We start from the raw sequence: 15,421 nt of genomic DNA, 5'->3' as shown, positions 1-15,421 counted from the left end.
TTTTCTCCCAATTACATGTAAAAACAATTTTCAACATTTGTTTTTAAGAGTTCCAAATTCTCTCCCTCCCCTCATTAAGAAAGCAAGCAATTATACATATAGGTTATATGTGTGTAGTCATGCAAAGCATATATCCATTAGTCATGTTGCAGAAGAAAACACAGACCAAGATAAACACCTAAGAAAAATAAAATTGATGTCTTTTTTTACAGTATGCTTTTATATGTATTCAGAATCCACCAGTTTTTTCCTCTGGAGATGGATAGCATTTTTTTCAATGAGTCCTTCACAAGTCAGCCACAATTAATTATCCTACAATATCGCTGTTACTGTGTACAATGTTGTCCTGGTTCTGCTTATTTCACTTTGCATCACAGTTCATATAAGTCTTTCCAGGTTTTTCTGAGAACATAAAGTCCATCATTTCTCATGTCACAATAGACTCCCATCTCAATCATAAACCACAAATTAAGCCATTCCCCAATCAAAGGGCATCCCCTCAATTTCTGATTTTTTACCATCAGAAAAGAATTACTATAAATATTTGGGCATAGTTCCAACTTGCTCTAAAGAATGGTTGAATGAGTTCATAACTCCATCAACAATAATTAGTATCTCATTTTCCCACATCCTCTCCGACATTTGTCATTTTCCTTTCTGTCCCATTAGCCAATATAATAGGTATGAGGTAATACCTAAGGGCTGCTTTGATTTGCATTTCTCTGATCAATAGTGATTTATAGCATTTTTTTCCCATACAGCCTGCCCTGGATTGCACTCTACTCACCCTGGTGTGACAGACCTTTCCTGTTGACCTAGTTTATCTATGAAAAATTGTTTCACCCCATCCTTTTTTGGGTTCTGCTATTCCAAAATTTGTTTTAAAGGAATGATTTAAAGGTCTTGGGACAGGTTTGGGGGAGATCTTCACTCTACCATCTTGGCCCCACCCCCTTACCTGCTAGTCTTTCAATATACCAAGCAGTGATCCAGGGGAAGGAGAAAGCTCTAGCTTCTACAAAGTTTAGAGTCAGTCTCTTGGAAAGTGCCCTCTATCTAATACTAAATCTCCTGCCCTGCTCATTCTAACCTCTTTCCCCCACATCCTCCAGAGAGAATTAAAAGCCATGCTAAAGGACACAGATGGGGAGGAACTTCACCATTCCAATTTCATGACAGTTTTGTCTCTTCCCGATCTAGGAAGAAATACAACTCCCAGGGTCTTTAGGAACTTGGACTTCTTCACAAGACAGCCAAAATCAAGCCTTGTCAGAAAACAAAAAGTTACAAGTAAGATGAGGGGATTGACTACATGACTGCTAAGGTGACTTCCAATTTGAAATCTATGATCATGTGATATTTTTTTAATTTTTTTTTTTTAAGCAATCGGGGTTAAGTAACTTGCTCAAGGTTACGCGGCCAGTTATTATTTCTGGGTGTGGTGCTGAGTATCTGAGCCCAGATTTGATCCAGGTCATCCCGACACTGGAGCCGGTGCTCTTACTCACTGAGCCACCTGGCCGCCCCTGATCATGTGATATTAAACTGAATATGTAGTTTCAGAATTGAAACACAGCAGCAAATAGTTCAATGTTGGTTTGGCTTAAGCTGGTGTCTTAGGGAGTCCCTTCACTACATTTGAAAGAATATCAATGACACCATGAGGAATTGGTAGTGAACCTATCACACTACATGACTCAAGAGGTTGCATGATATACTGGATAATGCAGTGGACCTGGAGGCACGAAGACCTGCATTCCAATCCCACCTCAGATATTAACTAGGCATGTGATAAATTAGGCAATTAACACATCTGGGCTTCAATTTCCTCATCTCTAAAATGAGGGAGTTGGTTTGGATGGCCGCTAAGGCCTTTTTTAGCTCTAAATCTATGATCCTAATACCTGCATAGATTTAGCTACATAAATTAATGATCAAATAACCTCAGGTTATTTTTCCTTCTAGTTTTCCCTTCTAGAGAATGGATTACTAAAAGTACTCTCACACTTATCTGAGAATATTCTAATGACAAAGACATATTAAAAATCAAATCATTTTAGTTCTTCAATCAAAAGACTAGGTATTTTAAATACCTCTCCCTTCTATTTAATACTATACTACTTTAAACCATCTACAACCCTGGTTCAGAATTGCTGGGGAGCTGAGAGACCCTTCCTCTGAATCAGGATGTACACATGAATTAGGGTATTATAGGACTATTTATGGAAAAGTCTGGGAGAAAGAGACCAGAAAAGGGAGGAGCAGGGTAGAGATGCAGAGCTTCAGCATCCATCATCCATTTGGTACCATTTGGCCAACCCAGAAATGGAACCAGGTTTTATACTCCTTTGTTCTTTCTCACAGACTCAGAAAGATGTTGCTAGTATTAATACTGAAGGCATTGCTTTGGCCAGCAATACAATTGAAACAGAGCCAAGAGAGACTGTGACTGCAGTGTTGACTGGTTTGATAATGTAGTATCCTTAGAGATGTAGTACAGACTTCTGGGCATGCCCAGTTCTAAGGTGGAGTGGCCTTGAAACGCCTTTGAGTCTTCCCAGTTTGTCTGAATTAGAGAAGGAAGTGGATACCCTGCCTCAACATCTCATCAGGAAAAGAAAGAATCAAGAGCAAATAGTTCTCTGCTATAGTTGGCAGCATCTACCCTACCTGCTTCCATATTGACTAATCCCCTTCCTCTATATTTCTGTTCTTTCCTTTTATGCTCAAGTTTTACACTGTTATATAAAGAAAATAGGGGCCACTAAATTCTTATGGTGTATTTGATACTTGGCATGCTGATATTTAAGAGCATGAACAAGACTGGGCAGGAAAAACTAAAGAAAAATCCAACTGCAGAACAAGACACAGGGAGGTAGCAAAATGATGATTGCCCCTTCAGGAAATCATAAACCTTTTTAGTCACTGTACTCATATTCATTAGCCAGCTTAAAGTTTATTCTCAAGAGAAATCATAAACAAAGTTAATAATATCAAGTGAATCAAAAATCTCCTAGACTAAAGAAGAGAGCTCCTTCAGGAAGACAAAGCCAGCTGGAATGAAAAGGGTTGTTTTCCATGGGTACTGCTTTGGTCTTTTTTGAATTCTCTGCTGCCATTCTTCTGGGACTCGCTTTACTTCCCCTTCCAAAAGCTTACTGGTGGAAAAGAGATTTACAAGGCGAAGCAGCAGCAATACATTCAGAGACTTTATGAGAAAGAACAGAAAGGAGCCCTAGTTTGGATTGCTGACTTCGATTCTGGGAAGTCCACAAGGCACTAAGATGGAAAATTGATGCTAGGCCTTTGCCCCTCTGCACAGCTTCTCCTATTAGTAGAACATTTTTCCCAGAATTCTTTGCAAAATTATCCCATTATCTCCCAGTTTAATAGCATCAGTGCTACAGAGGCAGCTATGTGGTCCAATAAATAGAACACTAGGCCTGGAGACAGGAAGATCTGAGTTCAAATACGGCCTCATGTAGTAGCTGTATGGCACTGGGTAAGTCACTTAACCTCTTCCTATCTGAGCTTTCTCAACTATAAAATAGGGATGTTAATAGCACTTACTTCACAGGGCTGTAATGAGGATCAAACAAGAAAATATTTGCAAAGTACTTCTTACAGTGTCTGTAAGGACATAATAAATATTTATTTCCTTTCCTTCTGGATTGTGGATAAATATCTTTCATCTCTGTGGTAATTTTGACACAGCATTACACATCCTTTTCTTTTTCTGCTGTTTAAACCCTACAGATGATCCTCTTCCACTGTTTGAATCAATTTTACATTAGCTCTTTTCTTGTCTTTGGCTATATTAGTTCACCATTTACTCCTGCATGGATTCTATAAATTTCATGGTGCCAAGTTTCAAAATGGTTGAACTTTAAAGTGATCTGCTCATCACCCAGGAAATATTCTCACTAAGGTTTGTTTGCTGAAGAAGCTTGGTTTTAGCTGGGTCATTATATAACTTTCAAAAAACAGAGACAGAGAGATTGCCTTTTATATTGTAATTCTAGGTCTTGCTCTCACTGCTTCCTCCCTGTCAACTGCCCCATCTTAGTGTTGTTCAGGGTTTTTTTCTAATCATAATGCTTTATTTCCTGTTTAATTTTGGTCCAGAGTATTTTTGAGTCACAAGCACTTCCAGTGATTACTATACATGGATGAACAATCCCTGGCCCTAGGGAAACACTGTTCTTTTTATAACAAATGAAGAGGACTGATGGAGAAACAGTTTGGCATCCTTATTTTACACAGTATAAAAGGGAAAAAAATAGAGTTATTTCTACAATCCCAGAGTCCTTTATAGATATGCTTCAAAATTCTGAAAACATGAGCATCCTTCCATAAAGAGTAGATCAGTTATAATTCCAATGAGTTACCTTGCTCTGAACACTAGCTACAAAGAATGGGCCAGCTGAAGACCGATCTGAGTAAGCTCCTTTATGTATCATTTTTCTCAGCCAAAACAATCTTGTTGTGATTCTCTAAACACACACTGAATTTTTCCATCTTTTTGCCTTTATTTTGATTATTCTCCATGCCTGGAAAGTTTCCAACTTGAAATCCCAACTACTATTAGTCAGCAAAATATCCAGGTGAATTCAGAATCATCATGGGAACAGGTAAATTGCATACCCAGAAAATGCTGCCATTGCTGGCAAACAGAGGTGGTGTTTAACTGAAATATGGAGAAGGAAGAGGAGGAAAGGTGGCTACTATTTTTTTTAAGCAATGGGTTAAGTAACTTGCTCAAGGTTACATGGCCAGTTATTTCTGGGTGGGTGCTAAGTGTCTGAGCCCGGATTCGATCCCAGGTCATCCCGACACTGGGGCCTGTGCTCTTACTCGCTGAACTACCTGGCCACCCCAGGGTGGTTACTATTGCTCTTAGATTTTACAACTGACCACAACACTGCCATCATTGATAAAGAGAGTATCAAATACAAGTAATCTTACAAGAGATGCAGCTGCATTTTCTGTGTCTCCTTCCCTATACAAGGACATTTTTCTGTGTGCTGCTGATCCACTGAGCCAGAAGAAGGCAGCCGGAAAGGAGGGGGATTGTATTGTGTCTGTGTCTTTGTCCCTCAGGCATCTTCTGTGCTATAGCCCTCTCCTAACCAAAGAATCAATTTATCAGAAGGCAAATCTGTGTTGTCAAAGCAATTAAATATGAACTATCTTCACAGCTGTACAATACATCAGAAAGAGTGATTATTTGGAATCTCCACGTCATCATTCTAGCCCAAGTAGAAGCCCTACCATCCTTCATAAAATAAAATCAAATACCATCCACTCAAAAATCCAGCCTTTTCTGATGTCCTCTAGTGGAATATAACTAGTCTTTTCCAATTTAAACTTTACCAATAAGACAGATCTCCCACAGAAAATTAAGAAAAATACAAGATATTAACTCCACATCTCTTAAATATTTAATGTTCTTATAACCTAGCCCCCTCCTAACTTTCGTACATTTTTATACCTTACTCCCTGACACTCTTCAATCCAGTGATACTATTCTCCTTGCTGTTCCATGAACAAGATACCCCATCTCTCAGGTCTAGGCATTCTCTCTGGCTCTTCCCACATGCCTGGAATGCTCTCACTACTCCATGCTGACTATTGACCTCTCTGACTTCCTTTAAGTCCCAACTAAAATTCCATGTTCTATAGGAAGTCTCCCTCAGGCCCTCTTAATTCCAGTGCCTTGCCTCTGTTAATTATTTCCCATTCCTCCTGTATATAGCATGCTTTGTATATATTTCTTTGCATACTGTCTCTCTCATTAAATTGTGAGCTCCTTGAGGGCAGGAATTGTGGTTCCCTCTGTTTTTTGCCTCTAGCACTAAGCAGAGTGCCTGGAATGGACTAGGTGTTTAATAAATATTGATTAATTGATAGAGTCCTGGACCAATATGTCATCATACCATGGAGCTAATTCTGTGTTCTTGTGGATAGTGCAACAGAATACAACCTAGAAAGTCTATAAGCCTGTGGTCAATGTGGCAGTCATTCTGAATTTGCTGTCTGGCTTTTTACAGTCAGCCCATCAACCACAAAGAGCAGAGGTCAAAAGCAGTACCAAACTAGAAAGGTAAGGAGGAGAAGTCATTTCCTGTGATTACAACAGTTTCTGTCAGGCATGTTCAAAGAAACAATTAAAGAAAACATGGAAAATGGATCATTGAAAAGACATTGACATCTTTTCCAACAGAAGGTTAACTGATGTAAAACAGTAATGAAAACAAGGCCAAAAAAGTCCAGAAACAATATCAGCCAGCAAATACTTCATCTTTTTTGCCAAGCAGCAGGCCATTTTGTAGCTCCCCCAAAATGGAATAGACAACATTTAAGAAAGACTCCTCTCACTAATCTTCAAAAAAAATCTGAATGATGACATATATGTGTAAAATCTTCCTTGGGACTATGGTGAACATTTATTAAGAGTTTACCTTCAGGATGATGATGGGAAAAGTTGGCAGGAAGTTGGAGTGAGACCTAAGTGAGGACATCCCAAGAGCATTTATAAATGAAGGTATAAGAAAGATAACAGGCCAAAAATGGAGCAAATCTGCCAGAGTCTCTACAGAAATCTGCTTCTTTCAATAATGACAATGGAAACAAATTAACAAAATGAAACAGGAAAGAGAAGCTGGATCAGACAGAATACATATATGGAAAAGTCTGCAGTAGTCCTAAAACAATTTTGAAAGCATCGAGAGACAAATTGTTAATATTTCTGAAGGGGGCATAAGAAGATACAGATAACTAGGGGAGTTTATTCATCAAAAAGATCATCAGTCATAAATGGATCCATATGCTGATTTTCCAATCTCTATAAAATTTTTGTGAGAATGTTATATATACGCATATGAAGATTAAAATATGAGAAAAGAACAGGCAAACTTTCATAAATAATTTCCGATAGCAGATAATATCTTCAAAATAATTGTTTATTATTTGATGATTTTTTTTAAAAAGTATTTGGCTTAATTGGACAGTTTTAAAGACTTTCATGCAACATGATGGATATGTTAATATCCTATAAATTATTTATGTAAGTATATAGATACAACCACAGAAATAATCCTTTTCTCTTTTCCTCTTAATTTTCTTTTAATTTAAAAAAAAAATGATGTCTCCCTATTTCATAAGGTTGTCAGTGCTATGGTCCTCACTGATCAGTCCCACTCTGATTGACATGAGTGCCTTAACCTGCTCCCTTTCCAACCTGGGCCAGTTTCCTCTTTCTTAGACAACCTAGTCACTCCCTTGACCTGGAGGTTCACCATATTAAAATTTAGTTCCAACACCCAATTGGCTTAGCCCGTTGAAGTTCAAGATTGAGAGATACACCAACCTCAACCTCTCCCATAGCTGAAATTATAGGTGTGTGCCATCATGCCCAGCAAGAAATAACCTTTGTTCAATGATCCTCAGATTCAATATTAAGTAATTTTTACCACAGGTCTTCATCATTGCATGAAAGAAGTTCTCTACCAAGTCTAAATGGAGGAGAGATTTCTTATAAATGAATGAGAGTTTTTAGATACTCCTGTTGGGGGAGGGGAGGGATATGTGAAATTGAGCTGATTATCTCAAACCCCAGAATACTATGAGGCTATGCCTAAGAAACACTTAATTACTCAAAAAGATTAACTTTAACAGTTTGCATCCAAAAAACCAAATAGACCAAAAAAGCCTACTATCCATAATATAGCATGCAATTTACTGGGAAATATATTGAGTCAATCCATCAGCTGATATAACTTGGATGAACAATGAGGTGGACCCAAAACCAAATGGGAAAAAGCAAACAAGTTGAATGACATTTGAAAAATCACACAGTCCTTTTCATGATCCTGAGCTTCTCCCTGAAGCAAAAATACAGCTTTTTAAAAATGATTTTTTATATTAAATTGGTTTGAATCACAAAATCTCATTATCCCCAAAGAATCAAAATATAATGAAGTAAAAGATAACAGAGATAGTCTGATAGGAATAAATAGGCTAAAACATTTTGGCAATTATTACCTATACATTAAAAGTAGTAAAAAGTAATATGTTGGAAATGTTATGATCAGAAAGGGGGAGGGGGGCACAAAGATGGCAAAGAAAAGTCAGGGAATCATCTGAGTTCTCCCCCAAGACCCTCCAAAAAATGTTAAATAATGCCTCAAAACTAATTCTAGAGAAGCAAAACCCACAAAAGGAAAGGATTGAAACAATTATCCAGTCCAAGGCAACTTAGAAAGTAGGCATAAGGGAGCAGAATCAAGATGGCAGAGTAAAAGCAGGAGCTTACTTGAGCCCATCCTCCAACTACCTTCAACACCTGTAAAAAATAACTCTAAATAAATTTTAGAGCTACAGAACCCACGAAATGACAGAGTGAAACAAATCTCTTGATGAAGGCAGCCTGACAGGTCAACAGGAGGGGTCTATCATTCTGGGCTTGGAGCAGAGCAAAGTCCCACATGGTCTGCTGCAGCACAGACTGGTGGCACAGACAGGGCCAGAGGAGACCTCAGGGGACTGAATCACTGGCAGCTGTGGCGGTTTCCAGACTTCTCAACCCATAAATGACAAAAAGAAAGAAAAAGGTCAGTGGAGAAATTGTGCTGGACCTGCGTGAGAGAAGAACATGGTCTGGCCCATGGCCCCAGGGTGGTTGCAGCTGCTGCAGCAATAGCTACCTCCAGAACTCCAGTCCCAGAGATGGTGGGGGGACCAAGAGGCTGATCAGAGGGCAAATGCAGGAATCTCTTTGCTGATGCTTTGTCCTGCTTAAATCTGGGTCACAGCCTTGGGTGGCAGTCCTGGGGTGAGGAAGGCTGGTGTGGCAGAGCTTGTGGCAACTGTGGAGAGGCAGGCCCCCTCACAGTTCTGAGGTAGGTGCCTAGAAGAGACTCCAACAACAGCTGCACAAAGCCCCAGAAATTTGGGACACAGCACTCTCCACTATGGAAGCAGAGTTCTACCATGACAAAGATTTCAAAATTCAAGAAATTGGCTGCCAAGATCAGCAAACAGAGGAAGAGAAATCAGACTATAGAATCCCTCTTTGGTGACAAAGATCAAAACATAGAACCAAAAGAAGACAACAAAGTCAAAACTAAAAGCTTCTAAGAAAAATATGAATAGGACACAGGCCATGGAGGAGCTCAAGAAGTAGTTTGAAAATCAAGTAAGAGAAGTAGAGAATAAATTAGGAAGAGTAATGAGAGTGATGCAAGAAAAACAAGTCAATAGCTTGCTAAAGGAGACCCAAAAATTACTGAAGAAAATAACACCTTAAAAATAGACTAACTCAAATGGCAAAAGAGATCCAAAAAGTCAAGGAAAAGAACACCTTAAAAAGTAGAACTGGTCAGATGAAAAAGGAAGTTCAAAACCTCACTGAAGAAAATAATTACTTCAAAATTAGATTGGAGCAAGTAGAGGCTAATGGCTTTATGAGAAATCAAGATATTATAAAACAGATCCAAACAAATGAAAAAATAGAAGGCAATGTGAAATATCTCATTGGAGAAACCATTGACCTAGAAAATAGATCCAGGAGAGATAATTTAAACATTATTGGACTACGTGAAAGCCATGATCAAAAAGGAGCCTAGATATCATCTTTCAAAAAACTATCAAGGAGAGCATTGGGAGAGGCAACCGAAGCCTTCTAGGCTTCTCTGAAATTTAGTCCAAAACATGGATATCAGACCAAATCATACAATATATATCAACAATATGAATGATAAAATCAAAAAAGAAGAACTGAAGAGATCATTGTATGCACTCTTTTCTCAGTTTGGCCATGTAGTGGATATTGTGGCATTAAAGACTATGAAGATGAGAGGGCAAGCTTTTGTTATATTTAAAGAACTTGGCTCATCCACAAATGCTTTGAGACAGTTACAAGGCTTTCCGTTTTATGGTAAACCAATGCGAATTCAATATGCAAAAACACACTCTGATGTAATCTCTAAAATGCATGATAAGGAAAAGAAAAAAGAGAAGAAAAAGGCTAAATCTTTGGAGCTAACTGCCAATGCTGCAAATAAAAAGCCTGGTCAGGACACACCAAATTCAGCTAACACCCAAAGAAATTCAATCCCAAATCCTCAGGTGCCTGACTACCCACCGAATTATATTTTATTCCTAAATAACTTGCCAGAGGAGACTAATGAAATGATGTTATCTATGCTGTTTAATCAGTTTCCTGGTTTCAAAGAAGTACAGTTGGTACCTGGGAGACACGACATTGCTTTTGTGGAGTTTGAAAATGATGGACAGGCTGGTGCTGCCAGAGATGCCTTACAAGGATTTAAGATCACACCATCCCATGCCATGAAGATTACATATGCCAAGAAATAGCTTTTATGGACATTCTTTCAGTGACTTGGTTTTATTTATAGCTTCTGTTCTTTGTTTTTCAAAGGATACAGTTCAGAAATTTCAAAGAGCTTTTTGACAATAGTGAAAGTAGTAAAACATTTTGTGTAAACTTTTTTTTTAACTCAAATTCTCCAGTGTTCCCTAGGGTACCGCAACATGCGAGAAACATTTTGTACAATTAAAACTTACTAGTATTCAATATGTAATGTTATGGATTTTTTTTGGGCCCATTTCCCTCTTTATCTGTTCTATATTGTAACTTTCTATGGCCACATCTTGTGTTTTCCTAATCACAGTTTTTATAGTGGTAGAAAATGATCATCTGAGAGAGTAAAAGAAAAAGGATAATTAGAAAGTAACTATTTCTTACCTTTTGGGAGGATAGATGAAAAGATGGTGATGACTTCGAGGTTCTTGAACTCTCAAGACTAAGAGGGATTTCAGTGTCATCTGATGGTAGTCTTTAAATGAGGTTATACCTAAATAATATGAGTATAGATTATTTTCAAACTTTATTTAAACTTTAAAAAATAATACCTTTGGTTTTCAGTTACTTCCAGTTCTTACCCCACTCTTGCACCGAGGAATCTTACTATTTTTAAGTCTGATATTAAAATGCCTCTGCAAAAAAAAATAAAATTTTCCTTTTAAGCTTAAAAAAAACTATCAAGGAAAATTGCCCTGATATTCTAGAAGCAGAGGGTAAAATAGAAATTGAAAGAATTCACCAATTGTCTCTTGAAAAAGATCCCAAAAAGAAAACTCCTAGGAATATTATAGCCAAATTCCAGAGTTACCAGGTCAAGGAGAAAATACTATAAGCAGTCAGGAAGAAACAAGGTGAGTATTGTGGAAACACAATGAGGATAACACAAGATCTAGCAGCTTCCACATTAAGGAACTGAAGGGCTTGGAATATGATATTCTGGAGGCCAAAGAGCTAGAATTAAAACCAAGAATCACCTACCCAGCAAAACTGAGAATAATACTTCAAGGAAAAATATCGATATTCAATGAAATAGAGGACTTTCAAGTATTCTTGATGAAAAGACCAGAGCTGAACACAAAATTTTACTTTCAAATACAAGAAGCAAGAGAAGCTTGAAAAGGTAAACAGGAAAGAGAAATTACAAGGGAATTATTAAAGTTGAACTGTTTATATTCCTACATGGAAAGATGATATTTGTAACTCATGAGACTTTTCTCAGTATTATGAGAGTTGAAGGGAATATCTATCCTATCTATCTATCTATCTATATGTGTATGTATATATACATATATATGTATGTATAGGGGGCATGTGTGTATATGTATAAATAGAAAGAGGGCACTGGATGAGTTGAATATGAAGTGATGATATCTAAAAAAATAAAATTAAACAGCAAGAAAGGAATACATTGGGAGAAGGAAAAAAGGAGAGATAGAATAGGGTAAATTATCTCACAAAAAATAAGCAAGAGAAAACTGTTACAATGGAGGGGAAGAGAAGGGAGGTAAAAGGGAATGAGTCAACCTTACGCTTTCTGGACTTGGCTTAAGGAGGGAAAATCATACACACTCAATTGGGTATCTTACCCCACAGGAAAAGATGGGAGAAGGGAATAAGAGAGGGTGATGATAGAAGGGAAGAAGGATTGCGGGAGAGGGTAGTCAGAAGCAAACACTTTTGAAAAGGGACAGGATCAAAGGAGAAAATAAAATAAATGGGAGCAGGATAGGATGAGGGAAATATTGTTAGTCTTTCACATTATGACTATTATGGAAATGTTTTGCATAACTACACATGTATAACCTATATTGAATTGCTTGTCTTCCCAATGGGGGTGGGTAATAAGGGAGGAAGGGAGAGAATCTGGAACTCAAAGTTTTAAAAACAAATGTTAAAAATGTGTTTTTACAGGCAACCAGGAAATAAGATATATAGGCAATGGGGTATAGAAATCCATCTTGCCCCTGGTGCAAGAAAGTGAGAGGGAAAAGTGTAGGAGGGGGGCACAGGGGGAATATAAGAAAGGACAGACGGGAGGAAGGGGAATCAATATGCTTGCCATCTTGGGGGGGGGGTAGGGGAGAGATAGGGAGAAAATTTGGAATTCAAAATCTTGTGAAAATTGATGTTGAAAACTAAAAATAAATAAATTATGAAAAAAAAAAGATAAGCCAGGCAGCTAGGTGGAGGCTAGGAGGAAAATAGGAGAGAAAGGGGATAAGAAGGGGGTGTTGGGGGCATAGAATGGAGGGTGCATGGGGGAGGGGTAAAAATGATAAGCAAAACACTTGAAAATGAACAGTGTGAAAGGACAGAGAAAGTAGGATAAACAGAGGAAACAGGATGGAGGAAAATACATAGTAATCATAACCATGAAAAACATCACAGCAAGTTTCTCCAATAAAAAAACTCATTTCTCAAATATATAGAGAAATGAGTCAAATTTATTTAAAAAAAATAAGAGCCATTCCTCAATTGTTAAATGGTTAAAGGATATAAAGAGGCAGTTTTCAGAAAAAGTAATCAATCTATAGTCATATTTTTTAAAAAGTTCTCTAAATCACTATTGATTAGAGAAATGCAGATTAAAACAACTCTGAGGGTACCATCCCATAACTATCAAATTGGATAATATGAGAGAAAAGGAAAATGACAAATGTTGGAGGGGATGTGGGAAAATTGAGACACTACTGCACAATTGGTATACTAGCTCATGCATTATGTAAAACAATTTGGAACCATGCCCAAAGGGCTACAAAACCATACATACCATTTGAACAAGCAATACCACTACTAAGTCTACATCCCAAAGATATTTTAAAAAATTAAAAGGACCCATATGTACAAAAATATTTATAGCAGCTTTTTTAGTGGTGGCAAAGAATTAGAGGATGTCCATCAATTGGGGAATGACTGAACAAGTTGTTGTATATGATTGTGATGGAATACTATTTTCTATATGTTGAATAAGAAATTCTATAAGAAATGATGAACAACATGTTCCCAGAAAAGCCTGGAAAGACTGACATGAACTAATGCAAAGTGAAATGAGTCGAACTAGGAAAATATTGGATACAGTAACAGCTGGTGAAGTAACAGCAATATTTTACAATGATCCACTGTGAATAACTTAGCTTTTCTCAGCAATATAATGATCTGAGACCATTTTGAAGAAAAATGCTATCCATCTCCAGAAAAAGAGCTAATGGACTCTGAATGCAGATGAAAGCATACTTTTTCTTTACTTTCCTTTTTTTCTTTTTTTGTCTATGTTTTCTTTCACAACATATCATGGAAATATGTTTTGCATGACTACATATGTATAACCTGTATCAAATTCCTTGCCTTCTCAATGAGGAGGGATAGAGGGAGAGAAAGAATTTGGAGCTCAAAAAATTTTTACAATGATAGTTAAATTTTTTTTTAAGTAATTGAGGGGGGAACAAAATATTGGATGTTTTTTTAAAAAGAAAAAAGGAGGGGGTGGCCATATAGCAAGTAGAAGGAACAACATGTAGATAGCCCAAGTGACTTGTTGGCACCCATGGCATGTCAAAAAACTGAGCAGACAACATCCAGTACATTGAACCTACAGCCTAGAGATTCCATGTGGCCCTCTAAGTCCTCAAGTGCAGGCCTTTGACAATTCAGTCGGGGTCCCTACCCTGGGGTAGATCATCTAAGGAGGACGTCAATAAGAATCATGCCAGACAGGTATAGGCCGCAATATACACCATTAGAGGAAGTACCACATCAGTTAGATTGCAAGTACATTCATATATCCATTTCTTCTGACCTTCACCATCATCCCTGGCAAAGTTAGCGTGTATATTGTTATCCCTCTTTTGCAGAAGTTACATGACTTGCCCATGACTCACCCAACTAATCATCGTTAATGGAATAAGAGGTTGGAACTCAAAACCAGAGTATTTCTGCCCTGAAGTAAAACACTTTTTTCTGTTATACCATTTCCTAGACATTGGAGAGCTGTCCATTTATCTACATAAAATCTACTAGCTACTTCATATCTTGTTCACAGGAGGTCTGATTGTGAAGAGGATAAATATAAAATTTCACTTTTATTTTGAACAATTCAAAATGATTTTCAAAAACATTAAAAAACATCTAAGATGATCTATGTCTACAATAAGACTATTTCCAGTTGGAGAAATCAAAGCTCTTTTAAGGTGTTTTGTACAATCCCTGTACTGCCAGTTCCCTTTAAAGCTGATCATATTGATCTGTAATATACTTTGTTTCAGTCAATATAATGTACCTAGCTTTGTAGCATATAAGGAAGTGAAAGAAAAATGGGTTTGGATTGTAATGACATGTAACAGTCTGAATTAATAATGTATACTTGGTCAATCCCTGATAGCCCAAAGGCCATCTGTCTAACTTTAATGTTTCAGATAAACCATCTATATGTTTCAGACTTATCACTCTTGTCCTAATGCATCTGCCAAACACATTAATATTTAAATATTCAAAACTAGAGCATCAACAGAAAATGTGACAGATTTACAGTTGGAGGTTTTCCCTTAGTTACTCACTGATATGTGTTGGAGAGTTCAAGGAAACCACATCCATTTCACCTGGAGAAAACAGACAGGACGAAAGATCTTTACTTACACCAATTATACCAGCTAGGTGGTACAATAGTGGACAAAGTACCAGACTTGGAGTGAGAAAGATGTGAATTCAAATCCTGCCTCTGATACTAATTGGCTGTGTGACCCTGATCAAGTCATCTATCCTGTTCTGTAAAGTGTAGATAATAATGGTACCTACACAGAGTTGTAAAGATCAAATGTGACAAAATATAAAATACTTTGAAAACATTAAAGTGCTTAACTGTATAAATATCTACATATTATTATGATTATTTTGTTTATTTAAATTAAAATGGTGACTACAGTTTTAAATGCAAATAAAATCTTTTTCTGACCTTATTCAAGAAGAGAAAAATATCCTCTTTTTCCCTTTCCAAAATTTTCCTATAGCTTTTCCTATCTTTCCTAAAGATACAAAATA

The 15,421-nt window shown here is 37.2% G+C and overlaps 1 pseudogene; it reads left to right on the top strand.

The window, feature by feature from the left end:
- The first annotated feature begins 9,654 nt into the window (after positions 1-9,654).
- LOC138170021 (U2 small nuclear ribonucleoprotein B'' pseudogene) lies at positions 9,655-10,599 on the top strand (annotated as a pseudogene).
- The last annotated feature ends 4,822 nt before the right edge of the window (positions 10,600-15,421 follow it).

Source organism: Petaurus breviceps, unplaced genomic scaffold, assembly GCF_028583685.1.
Source record: "Petaurus breviceps papuanus isolate PSGF00001 unplaced genomic scaffold, PetGlider_PUasm1.0 38, whole genome shotgun sequence".
In the NCBI taxonomy this organism is placed as follows: Eukaryota; Metazoa; Chordata; class Mammalia; order Diprotodontia; family Petauridae; genus Petaurus; species Petaurus breviceps.
The sequence above is the reverse complement of the archived record's forward strand: the minus strand, read 5'-3'. Positions and strand labels throughout refer to the sequence as shown.